General features: G+C 36.1%; 1 protein-coding gene across 2 annotated transcripts in view; it reads right to left on the minus strand.

Moving 5' to 3' along the window:
• Nucleotides 1–14845, minus strand: part of RFX7 (regulatory factor X7) — a 143925-nt gene that overhangs the window by 14815 nt on the left and 114265 nt on the right. The gene's annotated exons all lie outside the window — the stretch shown is intronic.

Consider the following 14845-nt stretch of genomic DNA (forward strand, 5'->3'; position numbering starts at 1 on the left):
CCTTCTTGAAGAAGTCATGACATACAGCCAAAGAGAGAAAAAAAGGAAAGGAAAACAATAGGGAGGAGACATGATGCACGGAGGTATAATAGTAATCAAGATTAAGGATCCTTGTAGACTGCTGAAAATCCTGGCAACATCCCTGAAGGGACCTGAGCTCGGGAAGTCAAACTGGGAGAGGCCCAGAAGGAAATAGGGACCCTAGGAACCTTAATTCAGAGACAATGGGCATAGGTCTGAATAGCCAGATAATAGCCTTTCTCTTGGTTGTCCTCTCCCTATCCCCACAAATTCTACCTACCTCTGTGTGTGTGTGTGTGTGTGTGTGTGTGTGAGCCCAGCCAACACATGACCAAAACGTAGAAGAGTAGAGAAGAGAAAGTGAGCTAAGATGTACTTAGAATTTCCAACATAGAGAGTACTGGGTTAGGTATGTACCTATATTGTATTTATCCCCCTCGCCCCCGTCGGTTGTCTGTTCTCTGTGTCTATTCGTTGTGTCTTATTTCTTTGTCTGCTTCTGTTGTTGTCAGCAGCATGGGAATCTGTGTCTCTTTTTGTTGCGTCATCTTGCTGTGTCAGCTCTCTGTGTGTGTGGCGCCATTCCTGGGTAGGCTGCACTTTCTTTCGCACTGGGCGGCTCTCCCTACGGGGCACACTTCTTGCACGTGGGGCTCCCCTACACAGGGGACACCCCTGCGTGGCACGGCATTCCTTGCGCACATCAGCACTGCGCATGGGCCAGCTGCACACGGGTCAAGGAGGCCCGGGGTTTGAACCATGGACCTCCCATGTGGTAGATGGACGCCCTAACCACTGGGCCAAGTCCATTTCTCTGTACCTTAAAATTAAATTGAGAGTAAATGTGGTACTCTACCAAGGGCTCAGGGATTAAGGTTCAAAGTGCAAGGTGAAGTGATGACTATTTTAGGGTGCTGACAATTTAAATGAATTACACCAAATCATTACAATTTCAGTAGTAAATTAATCAGCCATCTTTATGTTTTAAACCAGCACAAGAAAGAATGCATGAATAAAACAAGGCTCTCTTGCTCTCTTGTACCTCATGATCTTGTCACATGTTGTTTAATCTATTTGGAACATTACTTATCTTTCAAGTCTCAATATTAGAGATTTTGAAAGGGCATTTTCTGATTACCTTATTAAAATAGTACCCTTCCACCCCACAGCCACTGTTAATTCTCTAACAGAATACTGTTTCCTGGGAAACGGACTTTGGCCCAGTGGTTAGGGCGTCCGTCTACCATATGGGAGGTCCCCGGTTCAAACCTCAGGCCTCCTTGACCCGTGTGGAGCTGGCCATGCGCAGTGCTGATGCGCGCAAGGAGTGCCGTGCCACGCAAGGGTGTCCCCTGCGTGGGGGAGCCCCATGCGCAAGGAGTGCGCCCGTGAGGAAAGCCGCCCAGCGTGAAAAGAAAGAGCAGCCTGCCCAGGAATGGCGCCGCCCACACTTCCCGTGCCGCTGACGACAACAGAAGCGGACAAAGAAACAAGACGCAGCAAACAGACACCAAGAACAGACAACCAGGGGAGGGGGGGGGAATTAAATAAATAAATAAATCTTTAAAAAAAAAAAAAAGAATACTGTTTCCTTTGGCCTCATGATTCATAATTATGTAATGGTTAATTTACTTGTTTGTCTCTTCCATTAGACTATAAGTGAATGTAAATTTTAGATGCAAGTATCTGCCACTTGGTTTCCCCCTTCTTTTGCCATTCCCTTGACTATGAGTAAATTAAAAAAGATGAATACCTGATATTGAAAAAAGTTAAAAAAAAAAGGGGGGGGGAGGGTAAATGTAGCTAAATGGTTAAGCACCTGCTTCCCATGTATGAAGTCCCGGGTCAGTCCTTGGTACCTCCTAAAACATTAACAACAACAACAACAAGAACAACAAAAACCAGGGCAGTGACCTTATCTACCTGGTTCTCCAGTGTATCCTCAGCACTAGGAACAGGATTTAGGAGTCACAGCAAACCCACTATATGTAACAGTTAAAACTACAACAAATTTTTAAAGAAATACATAAAAAGATGTTTTCTTAAAAAACAAGCACAAAAGAAAACTGCCCACTGACTCCTATGATTACTCTGGAAAATGGGCCTAAAAAACTGAAATCAAATAAAAAGAAGCATGCCAATGAGCCCAATAAGAGATATATTATCGATTCTATTCTCCCTCTATAATTTAAATTTGACATTTTTCATTGCATTAGTACTTCAAATTTTCTCTTTTTTTACTTTGGAAGAAGGAGAAGGTGAAAGGTTAGCAAAAAGAGTAATGTTAAATATCAGGTTCATGAGTGCAAAATTTGTTTGTAGAATAGAATTCATGCTGGGTGGGGATTTAAGAAAATGACCATGTAATTTCATCTGGTTTTTGATTCTTATTTATTCCACTAAAAGGCAGGAATTCTCCTTTTGGAAGCATTTCTTTACCATAGCCTTATTTTCAAAATACTCTAGAAAATAATTTTGGTAATATTAAAACCACTCTGTAGGCATATTAACACATTAAATTATTTCTCCTGAATCCTAAAGTAAGTAATGTCAGGAAGAAAACTAAATGTTTATGATTCAAAACTCTATACTCTGACCTCTTAAACATGAAAGAGAAACAGAGTCTCCATTTAAAAACAACAACAATATCATGAATAGTTTTTCAATGCCTTCAGTTTTGTGTGAAATCTTAGAACTGGAAGGAAATTCACAGGTGTATAGTTCAACTTCCTGCCAGATGTAGAAAAGACCATACTGCTAAATGATAGGTAACCTTATTACTTCCCCTGATAGGGAGGGCCCTATATTGGGAGGTGCACTTTTCAGTGCTTCTAATTTTTTAAAGAAAAAGAATTACCTTTTTATAGCCCCTTCCCCACTGGCAACAGCAGGATATTCAATGTTTCTGGTTTTTAATCTAATTTAGTAAGTACTGTAAGTGTAACTATTCATAATTTTGAAACCAGAGTTACATATAACAAGTCCTAAAGTCATTCTGGAACATGTAAAGATCTTAGTTTACATCTCATTTTCCTGCTTCATAACTTTAACTGTAGATTGACCAAGCAAGATACGGTGTCAATTAACAACCTAAAAGCAACAGATTATTTATGCAAGACTCAAAAAAGGGTGAGGAAAAGGGAATGTTCAGTTCAAGGGTATCTTACCACTCCAATACAATTTTCAAAATGAAATCATTTGTTCTTTTTTAAGCCTAATGAAAATGTAAACAAAATCATAGCTGGGTTCTGAATCTCAAAAGATTTGCAACACCTGCTCTCCAGTTCTTTGGACTCACCAAGAACAACTTACAAGGAGAGGATGGTGGACAGCCACCATTTCAAGGAACAGAAGAGAGTCTGCAACTGCAAGTAAGACAGTCCCATCCATTGGCTGTATGGAACTGAAGCCCCTGCTCAATCAGAGGTAGAGTTGGCATCACCATCCCAGAATCCTCAGGATTGAGGAATGAATGATGGACTATGGTAGACTCACTGTTACTCTACTATAGACTTATTGTGATTCTAGCAATGGAAGAACTTTTATCATTGATGTGGAGGCAGTGGCCACTGGAGGTTCTGAGGGAAGGACAGGGAAAAAATAGCTGTAATTTTGGGGGCATTTCGGGACTTGAGAATTGTCCTGAATGACAAGGCAAAGGCAGATATAGGCCATTATATATCTTGTAATAACTTTCAAAAATGCGCGGGAGAGAGTGTAAACTACAATGTAAACTATAATCCATGTTTAATTGTAATGCTTCAAGATGTGTTCATCAACTGTAACAAATACACTACCCTAATGAAGGACATTGTTATGTGGGAAAATGTGGGAGGGCTAGGGAGTAGGGAATATAGGAATCCCCTAAATTTTTTATGTAACACTTATGTAATCTAAGTATCTTTAAAAAAAAAAGTGTATTTAAAAAAATTTAAAAAGACAGGTAGCAAAATACAGTTATAGGATTTTAGGGAGTAACCTATACCTGACATTTTTTTAGTACTTTATATGCATTCATTTAATCCTCCCAACAACCCTGAGACAGGGATTATTATCACACGCACTTTATAGAAAAGGATATGCAGCCGTGAATCTGGAAAGGATTGTGGACATCTAGTCTAATCCATTCATTTTACAGATGAGATACTTTTATTACTAACTGATGATTGTAAGCATATTGAAGTCTTTCGAAGCAACCAAAATTATACCATTGTTTTTTCCCCTAATATTTGTAAAGAAAATGATTAAGAATATCCAATTTTCTATTATAAACCCTTTTCTTATCAAGACCTACACTGTTATTTTGGTGAATCTGTTTATTACAGATGACAAAAAAGGATATTTAGAGAGATTCCAAAGATGACAGAATTACATTCCCTTAAAAACATTAATAAAAAAATAAATTTGTTAGGTAATCTGGAAGATAAACAAGGAAAAAGCAGTATGGTAAAAAAATCTAGCTTGAGCCTTTGAAAGAGGAATAGTTGCTAAATCTTCCAATATATATATTTTTTAAGAGCAATTAGATCTTGACACTCTGGAGAGAAAACTCTTTAAAAACTGCCTGACTTTGCACATCAATAGATTTCTGTTTTCCTTATTGTTCTGTGCTCTGGACAGAACACTGTTACACAGCTGAGTAGGCTCTGGCATTTGGCACCGGCATTCAAGAACACTGCAGAAGTGCACAGTATAATGTGTGATGGTTTGGTGTCTCGGGATAGTATAGGAAAAGCATTGCATAAGTTTGGTGGCTAATTATGGTGTTTTCTAGTCTAGGTTCCAGAAATTTAGAGTTAATAGTACTATTATTAAGCCTAGCTTAGACTAAGACCACTTATCATTGAAATCAAGGTGACAATACTTATTTTTGTGGTAACTATATAATAAACAACATATCTGAAAGGTTACTTTGTTTGAAGTCAACAAAATTAAAGGAGAGTTAAATTATCATGTATGATTTTTAACAGATCTTTCTAAGTTGCCCTTTCCTTTCAATCATTTCACTGTAAAAAAGTAAACTCTAAAAATGGTAAATATGTTGATCACACTCTATGTAGTTCAGGTTTTATATATATAGTTACTTTCATTTTTGGATCACTTCAGTCGTTTGTTTTAAATTACACTATACATAACATGTTGAAATCACACGACTATAAATAGTATCCATTTATAAATTAAGAATTAGCAGAACACTGAAGAAGTGGGGTCTTAACCCAATGAATTCCTGATTAACCTTCTCTCATTTCTGAACTTTTACTCAAACCTATGAACCAAGCAGAGTTTTACATAATGGGTATTCAATCTGTATTTGTTAACTGGTGGCAATGGAACAATTTTAAAAGGCTCCTTCTGGAGAAAACTGATCAGATCCAATTTAACTGCTTGCATAAAATCTCAAATCAATAAACATATAAATAATTAAAATGTATACAGTATGGTATTCTTCTACTGTGTCAGTAGATAAAGATGATTGTGACATAGTCCCTTACCCTTTAATGTATATTGAAGAAAAGAGGAAAATGGACAAAGATTTAAATAGGCTATTTCAATTGGTTAATAAACATATGAAAAGGCACTCAACTTTTTTCAAGGAGATGCAACTAAACACAATGAAAAATCTCTAAAGTCCATATTTAAAGTAGAATGGATAAAGAAATTGTGGCAAATTCATAAACAGATACTAAATAGCAAATGAGACTGAATGAACCAAACCTACCCAAAATGACACGTGCAGATTGTACAAAAATAATATTAAGTGAAAAAGAAGCTAGACAATTGAAAGAAACCTAGATAATAATAATCTAGGGACTGAATAACATAGTAAAACAGAAGTGGATGAAGACTATGGTTAATAATACAAATACAATAATTAATGTTCTTCCATGAACTAGAACAAATGTATGTCACAATTACAAGGTGGTAAGAATATGGTGATATATAAAAAAATACAATTAATGTAACTTATGGACTATAATTAACAGAAATATTGTAATATTCTTCCATCAATTTCAAAGAAGGTACTGCATCAATGCTAAGGGTCAGTAATAGTGGTGGGTGGGAATTCTTCTTTTGGACTAAGGAAAATCCTAAAAAACTCACTGAGGTGATAACTGCACAACTCTGAGATGAAAGTGAGAGCCACTAGTTGTACACTTTCAACAGACAATACAAGGCATGGGACTGTATTAACTCAGTGGTGGAAGCAAGATAGTGGTACAGTACAAATATGAGTGCTCTCTCATGAACTATAACAAATGTACAATGCTAAAACATGGTCTTAATAATAGGGGTGTATAGAAAAAAAATACACCAAATGTATGCTATGGATCATAGTTAGTGGTAACACTCTGATGATAGTCTTTCATAGTTTGTAACAAATATTCCACAACAATGTAAAGTACTGGAGAAGGGATGATATATGGGAATTCTGTACACTAAGCATGATTGTTTTGTAAGCTCACAACTTCTTTAATAAAATATATATATTAAAAAAAAAGCCAGTCACAAAATAGTACACAGTACTATTCCAGGTATATATTCAAAGCTAGGCAAAGCTCATCTACAGTGTCAGAAGTCAGGATTGAATTGGCCTTGGTGGGAGGTAGGGGAAGAGTAGAGACTGGAAGAGGACATAAGGGGACTTATACAAAGCTGACAACACTTAATTTCTTGATCTGGATACTGGTATATTCACTTCTTGAAAATTTATCAAGTTGGACATTTAAAATTTGTGCACTTTTCTGTATCTTATCTCTCAATAAAAGTTACAAAAGTACTGCAAGTAAAATGCAATAGCAGATAGATGTAAGGTGCCAAGTGATTACAGAGAAGGGAATAATTTTAATTTAGAAAAATAAGGGCATTTTGTGTATGGAAAATGGATTTAAAGTGGGCCTTAAAGGACAAGTAGATTTAATCAAATGGGGTTTCAGGGTGTGTGAGGGAAGCGAGGTGGGCCTATTTTATGTAGAAGAAAGAGTGTGAACAAAAACTGAGAAAATCAGGATGTGTTTTTGAAATACCAAGGAGTTAAAACAGCTAAGGTATAGGACCAATGGAGGGAGAGTAAGGAGATGAAAGATTTATATTAAACAGGACAAAATGTTAGTTTGTGGATGATTTTGAATAATCTCAATTGCTGCCATATATTGAGATCTTACTATGTTCCAGTGATAAAGATTTGCATATACAGTTTCTAATCTTCAAAAAAATAGTATGGTTTTATTCCATTTTACAAAGGACAAAAAGACCCTAAGAAAGCCCAGTATGGCTTATCTTTTTGGCTATGGTACTACACAAGGCTGTTCTTTCCAGAATATTTACAAAGATTTTTCTGAGTCATTTGTAAATGGTAGTTAAAAATTCAACTATCTTCTAAACAGTCTATTTTCTTAAATGCATTTTTATTTGCCCACAATGAATTTTTCTGATTAAAAATGTTTATGAGGATTTTTTCAGCCAATCTAATTGCCTCAGGACTTGTTCCTGTAGTCTGTCCTCTTTTGGTGTGGCAGTTCTTGACTCAATGGAGCTCAGTGTAAGATGCCTCTCCTCTATCACAGACCCAAGGGAAACTAGCTTGTTTATATTTCTCCTTTAAAGATGTATTTGCTTCTCTTTATTTCCCTGTCCCACAATAATCCAATCTAAGCATAAAGGCATATCTGGAGAGTAAAGTAAAAATGCACATATACCCCCTATGTAATTTCTTACGTTAATTTAATTTTAACTGAAGAAACATACTAGGAATATAGCATATAGTGGGGCAGGGAACAGAGACTAAGTGCTAATCAGTTAAAAAATAGTAATGAGTTTGAACTCACAGGTATCCTCCTTCCTCTTATTTACAAGTATAAAAAAGAGAGCTTACTCAAGCAGACAAAAACAATAGATGTCATACTCCTTTAAACTGTTGTAATTTAATGTCAGCATTCCTTCTCAGCAAATCTCCTGAAGTTAGACAGCACTAAATAAAAATTCAAACACTGCAATACATTAATTTTTGAATAGTTTTATATACTTTTTGAAACTAATTCATTTCCAACCACCAAAAACTGCTATTTAATGAAAAGGACTATCTAGCAAGCAATGATATATATATATATAAATGGTCTTGATTATTATCATTTTGTTAAGCACATACCTACTTCTTTGCTGGCCAGTTAGTGACACAACAGATATATCAAGGAAAAACAGACTAGGACATTCAGGGTTTTAAAGAGAGATAATATTTATATGTGTATTTTCTCCAGTCTAGATATACATTTATATTTTCATCCTAGAAAAGAAAATCTCCCAGAAGCTAAGTCTGGTTCACTACAGAGTAAGGAGTATCTGCTTGAACAATCAAATTTCAGATATGAAGTAAGAGCACCAATGAAATGGTAATTGGCTACAACATTCTCTAAACAGGGTTTCTCAATAGCAACACTATTGGCACTTTGGGCTGGATAATTCTTTGTTGTATGGGGCTGTCCTGTGCACTGTAGGATGTTTACCAGCATTCCTGGCCTCCATCCATTAGATAGATGGCAGTAGTACATCCCACTTGTAATAATCAAAAATATCTTCAGACATTTCTAAATGCTCCTTAGGGGGCAAAATCACTCTTGGTTGAAAACCACTGCTTTAAAGCAGTAGATATCAACCTTGGCTTTTCATTGGGAACAACTGATGAGCTTTTAAAACTCCCAATGTCCAGCTGTACCCCAGAGAAGTAAAATCAGAATCTCTGGGGATGGAGTAGAGGGAGGGAACCAGATAACAGCATTTTTTGAAAGTTCCCCAAGTAATCCCAATGTTCAGCTAAGGTTGAGAACTACTGCTTTAAATTAAAGTGAAATATTTATTTATATAATTTCTCTCTCCTTTTAAGGAGATCTATGAACATCAGGAAGATAGGAGAGGTGACTGTGCACTAAAAGGTGAATCCTGGTCATCTCTAATCTGGCTACTAGGCGAAGCAGTATGTTTCAGGAAAGAGCTTCTAAGAGCTGGGGAAGAGGAGACTTGTTATAAACACATTTACTGTCAGTAAACAAATTTTAAGCCAACACAGCATTCAAGTTTTAATCAAGTATTTAGAATTTCAATAGTACTGCTGCTGACAGGTGGCAGTCTGCTATGATGGAGAGGGGATTCCACACAGACAGACAGACACACACACAAAGTAAAAAAGAAAAAAAAAAAGGACGTAAAGTCAATAAGATGTGTTTTCCTAAATATATGCAGGGAGATTATATCTTTATATCTTGACTGTTTGACTGATTAATTTCTTCAGAGGGTTGTGGGAGAGAGTGAAATACATACAAACATACTCAACTAAAGTTAATTTCGGATGATTAAGCATAAATTTAAAATGATTTTACTAGACCATATCCCATCAAATTCAATGACTTGAAGTATTAGAAAAGTTAGTGAATGCTGCCTAAATTACAGAGTGAAAGAGATAAAGAATAACTTTATTGTACGGCTTCTGCTGACAGAAACATTTCAGAGATTAGAAAAAAGTTGCTGTCACGATATTGATTTAACAACTGTTTGGTTGTCTATTAGGTGCATACATTTTTTTTTTTTTTAAGAAGATACCAGGGATTGAACCTAGGACCTCATACATGGGAAGCAGGTACTCAACCACAGAGCTACATCCACTCTTCTTACAGAGACTTAAAATTAGTCTAGAAGAAAACTTTAGAGACAAAGTCATATACTGTGTTGCATTGGTAAATGCCAAAATAAACGAATTTTGGTTAAATGTGATGGACTGATCACATGATAAAAAAAGTCAGTACAAGGAATAAAGACTTCCATTTTAAAGGCATAGAGTAATGATAAGGTGGGAACCTAAAACCAGCTGGGGTGGCAGTGAGGGAAGGGTGTCTGGATGACACAGATATGTTAAAAGTCTGCTAACAAAATAGTCCATCTCTACCTTCCTTTCCATGCCCAGTATCCAGAACTGCTACCAGCAGTCTGTGTGTATTCCTCAAGCAGAAGTTTAAAGTACTCATATCTGAAGAACTGAATGGTCCCTGGAAAACATACTGACACTTTATAAAGCTCGATCACCTAAAAGTAAAGTCCAAAGGCAGACAAACTCTGGCTATACATAGAACTTACACAGGATTTTATTTTGTGTGTCACTTCTGAATATGAATGGGTAAGAAAAGATCACCAGACATAAGAAAATCTCCAATATGAAGGAAGATAAAGATAAACCAGTAATCATAATAAAGAACTCAGAAGAAGCAGAGATCATGCAGGAAATGGAAGAAAAAAAACAACAAAATTTTATATCTCCATGTGTTAGGCAACTCTGTCTAAATTAAAAATGCACCTGTCCTTGCACCCAGTAACTTCATGTACTGGAATTTACTTACCAATACATACTTTCGTGTGTGTATGTTCATTCATAGCAGCATTGTTTGTATTATCAAAAGGCTAGAAACAACCTAAATGTCCATCAATTGGTGTCTAATTAAACTGATTCACATAAAGGAACAGCATTCAGCCATCAGTAAAATGAAGATGATCTTTGTGTTCTGTTATGGAAAGATCTCAGGATATGTTGCTGGGTGAAAAAATGCAAGGTATAAAACTGTGTAGATAGTATGGTATTGTATAGTGAAGAATTAACCTTACCCAAAGAGAGGTCTGGCCTTTGTTCTCAGCCCTTGAGATCATCTCTAAGCCTACAGAATGCTCTGCCTGATACTGATAAGAGTGTCTTCATTTACCTGGGGCCTTGAGTTATACCAGATAGATTAACAATGTGGTTTATGGGGGATGGGGGAGGTTGGGCCACACAGTATCAGCTCAACTTCCTGAAGGGTAAGAGACTAAAGGTCAGCCATGAAGACAGTCCATCATGTCAATGTGAAGGAGTCCCAATAAAAATTCTGGACACCAAAGCTCAGGTGAGCATCTCTTGTTGGCAGTACTCCATATATATTATCACACATCATTCCTGGGAGAAGTTAGTGCTGTGCACTACTCCACTAGGAGAAGGCAGCTGGAAGCTTCATGAGTGGAACTGTCTTAGACTGTGCCCCAGGAGCCTTTTCCCTTGGCTGATTTTCATCTGTACCCTTTTGCCGTAATAAACAATAACCATGAATATAACAGCTTTCAGTGAGTTTTTTGAGTTTTCTAGAAAATTATCAAACTTAAGAGAAGTTTTGGGGACCCTCAAACTTGCGACTGATGTCTTGTCAGAAGTGAGGGTGTCTTGGGATACGAGAAATTTGACGCTACCATTTGGGTAAACAAAGGGGAAACAAGAATATATAATAGCATTTACTTATACACTGTAATGAAACATCATTGGAATGATACAAGAGAAACTACGAGAAGTTGTTGCTTATGGAGATGGGAAAGTGGGTGGCTGAAAAGCAGAGGTGGGATGGAATTTTTTTCCTGGTATATCATTTGTACTTTCTGAGCTTACAATCATGTGACGTTGGTAATCATTCAAAAATTAAGTGAAAATTTGATAAAAATTTCTACCTTGTGATAAAAAAAATCCCATTCTAAGTAGGTGATACTTCAGAATTACTTCCATACAAGTATAAAGGTATATAATTTAAGATTGTCCAGTGGAGTATGATTTGCAATAGAAAAACTAGAAGCTACTTAAAAAGCAGATTTGGCTCAACTGATAAGAGTGTCCGCCCACCACCTGGGAGGTCCAGTGTTCAAACCCAGGGCCTCCTGATCCGTGTGGGGAGCTGGTCCACGTACAGTGCTGATGCGTGCAAGGAGTGCGCCCCTGCAAGGAGAGCCGCCCTGTGTGAAAAAAGCACAGCCTACCCCGGACTGGTGTCGTACACATGGTGAGCTGACGCAGCAAGATGATGCAATAAAGAGACAGATTCCTGGTGCCGCTGACAAGAATGCAGCAGACACACAAGAACACACAGCAAATGGACAGAGAGAGCAGACAATGGGGAGGGGGAGAAGGGGAGAGAAATAAATAAAAAATAAATCTTAAAAACAAAAAACAGCTTGGAACATTTATATCATGAAATACTAAGCAGCAATCAAAAACAAATGCAGTAGCTACCTACATGGACAAGGAAAACTATCTAAGACAGTCTGCTTAGACAAAGACAGAACAATAGTGTTAGTATGGTTTCATTTGAATTTTAAATGAAAATAGCATTTCATTTACATTTTTTAAAAAACTAAAATGTATAATCCCCTTTTTTTCAGATAAATATCATGTCCTTTTACTTCTCCTTTAAACTCTTCCTCATTTTTGGAGGGCTCTTATTTCTCTGTCTCTAATCCCAAAACACCAGTTCTCTCCTTAACCTTATCAGAGTACACTTTCTTACCTATTGCTCTATTGCAATATTGTCTCTCCATGATGACCCATGCATGGGATGAAGTCTAGTCTTAGCCTGGTCTCCGATATCTTTCCTGGAAGATGAGCATTTTCCTCTGTGATTACAAACCTCCCTGCCCTAGGTTTGTACCTTTCACCTGGAATAGCCTCCTGAAGCCCTTGTCTGCCTGGGAAACTTCTGCTCAGTTTTTAAGTTTTAACTTCAGTCATCTTTCTGTGATGCCTGCCCACACTTCACCAAGTCAAGTTGGTGACTCTTTCTTTGTGTCCCACTTACTTACTGGTTTATTTCTCCTATTTGAATGTAGAGACTGTTCATATCTAGTGCTTGCTAACCTAATGCACTCAATTTATGAATCAAATAAAACATTACTAATTTCTGCCATGCTCTCTTTTTCCTTAGGAGTGGTAATACTGAAATCTTAATTGCTTTAGTGAAAAAAAAAGTGTAATGAATGCTAATCAATTGCCAAGTATCACATAGGGGCACATAAAAAAACTAAGGCAGTAAAAGCAGAGCTGTACTGATTAAGAGGAAGAGTCGAGATATGGACTATCTGAACCTATTGACAGGCCATATATATGAGCATGGGTGATGGAAAAGGCTCTGATTTTTAAGTTAAGAGATGGCTTCTACTTACAGGTATGACTGTAACATGTATTTGGTGCAATCAGAGTAATTTTAGATAAGTCATTCATTCTCTCTTCAACTTAATATTCACTACCCAATTCTATTCTGCCACTGCTCTCTTATTGCTCTACTATTATTTTAAGAAGTTGTGAAGGAAAAGATAAGAGTAAACAAGGAATCTGCAAAAGTAGAGTGCGCAGAAACATGGAGAAGGTGAGTAAAGAAGATTATCAACTCTACTCTTGGGAGTAAAGATACTAGAAACAAAGGTAAGAGGAAATTAGAATAAGGACTGCTAGGAGACAAACTATACCAAGAAAGTATGAAAAATAATTACATGAGAAGTAATATCTAAATGTACATGATAATGTATCTATGGCAAAGCCTCAGTGACTGCCATAAGTTTACATAAACTTAAATGATAGTCTTAAACACATTTATATCTTAAAGCATATTTAATATTTATACTTAATTGTCAAATATGAACAAGTTAGTATAGCTAAAATTGATAACTTTTATCCTCTGGTTTACTATTTCCAATCAGTTAAAAATATTTAAAATATTCAATTAAGGTTTGACAAATGCTTCTCTAACAAAGAGCTCAATTTTAAAAAGAGTATCTAGAGGTAATGGAGTATCTAGAGGTAATGGAGCTTAATGCAAAAAGAACTTAGACTTGAAGTCAGAAAAGGTGGATTCAGATTTGCCTAAGGCAATTTACTTCTCTGAGCCATAAGCACTTCATCTAAAATAGGGATAATATCTGCGTGTACCTATCCCATAAAGATGTTTTAACATTAAACTGTATTCTATGTTTTAGAAATTCATAAGTTATGCCCATGTTTGGGGTGAGACTAGATTTTATTTAAATAAGTGTAAAATACATTTATATCATTTAACTTATGAATCTTTTACTATTGTAAAGGTCTTAAAGCAAATGTATGACTAGAATCTCTGTATCTACTGTCAAGGTTCTCCTAGTAGTTTAATTTACTTTGAAGAATGTAACAAATTACAGATTTAGGTAGTGAACAGTGCCACACACAATTAATAAATTCGACATATAAACTAGAACATTAAAATATTCTATGTTCCTTAAAATATTACATAGATTGTTTTTTATAAAAGGATTTGGAGAGAACAGTTGTGTACAGTCAAGGTGATGTTTATAAATCTGAATGGTAGTGGTAACATGTATTTGTTCTATCCAGAACAAGAGCTAAGTAGATTTTTAGTAAGAAATCCATTTAAGAACAATGCTTGTGTTTCTCTACTATGCAGCAGGGAAAAGCACCAGCAGCAGTTGTGGTGGTGGTTGTCTTTCTTGCCATGTGCTTGCATATATCAGAATTTCTGGACTGGTTCATTTCACCAGTTTCTTTTATTCGTCAGATTTCAAGACCAGGGACTTTATAGATGAAAAACTTGAGAAAACATAGTAAAGTAAGCCACATAAAACAAAATGACCCAGAAATATAAAAATGAAAGAGTGGACAAATATATATCAAACATCTAGAATGGGTTGCAAATATTGAAATGAAAAGAGAATTCAAGGCAACATGTATTAGATATGATGAAAGATCTTTTTTTGTTGATATAAGGCATAAACTGTAATAAGGTTATACAATCATGAGCCTTTTTGGTATCAAACACACCTGAAATCTGTAAAGCAAAATCCATTAAATATAATCTAAAGAATTATGAGAAACATCACTTTAGGGAGATTGATATACTTATCATCTTAAAAAGATAAAACCAATAAAAATGAAATAAGGATTTGAAAACATAATGAAATGAATTTAGTGGATGAATATACACAGACCGATAAAGAGAATGTTTAGAAG

Source organism: Dasypus novemcinctus, chromosome 3, assembly GCF_030445035.2.
Source record: "Dasypus novemcinctus isolate mDasNov1 chromosome 3, mDasNov1.1.hap2, whole genome shotgun sequence".
In the NCBI taxonomy this organism is placed as follows: domain Eukaryota; kingdom Metazoa; phylum Chordata; class Mammalia; order Cingulata; family Dasypodidae; genus Dasypus; species Dasypus novemcinctus.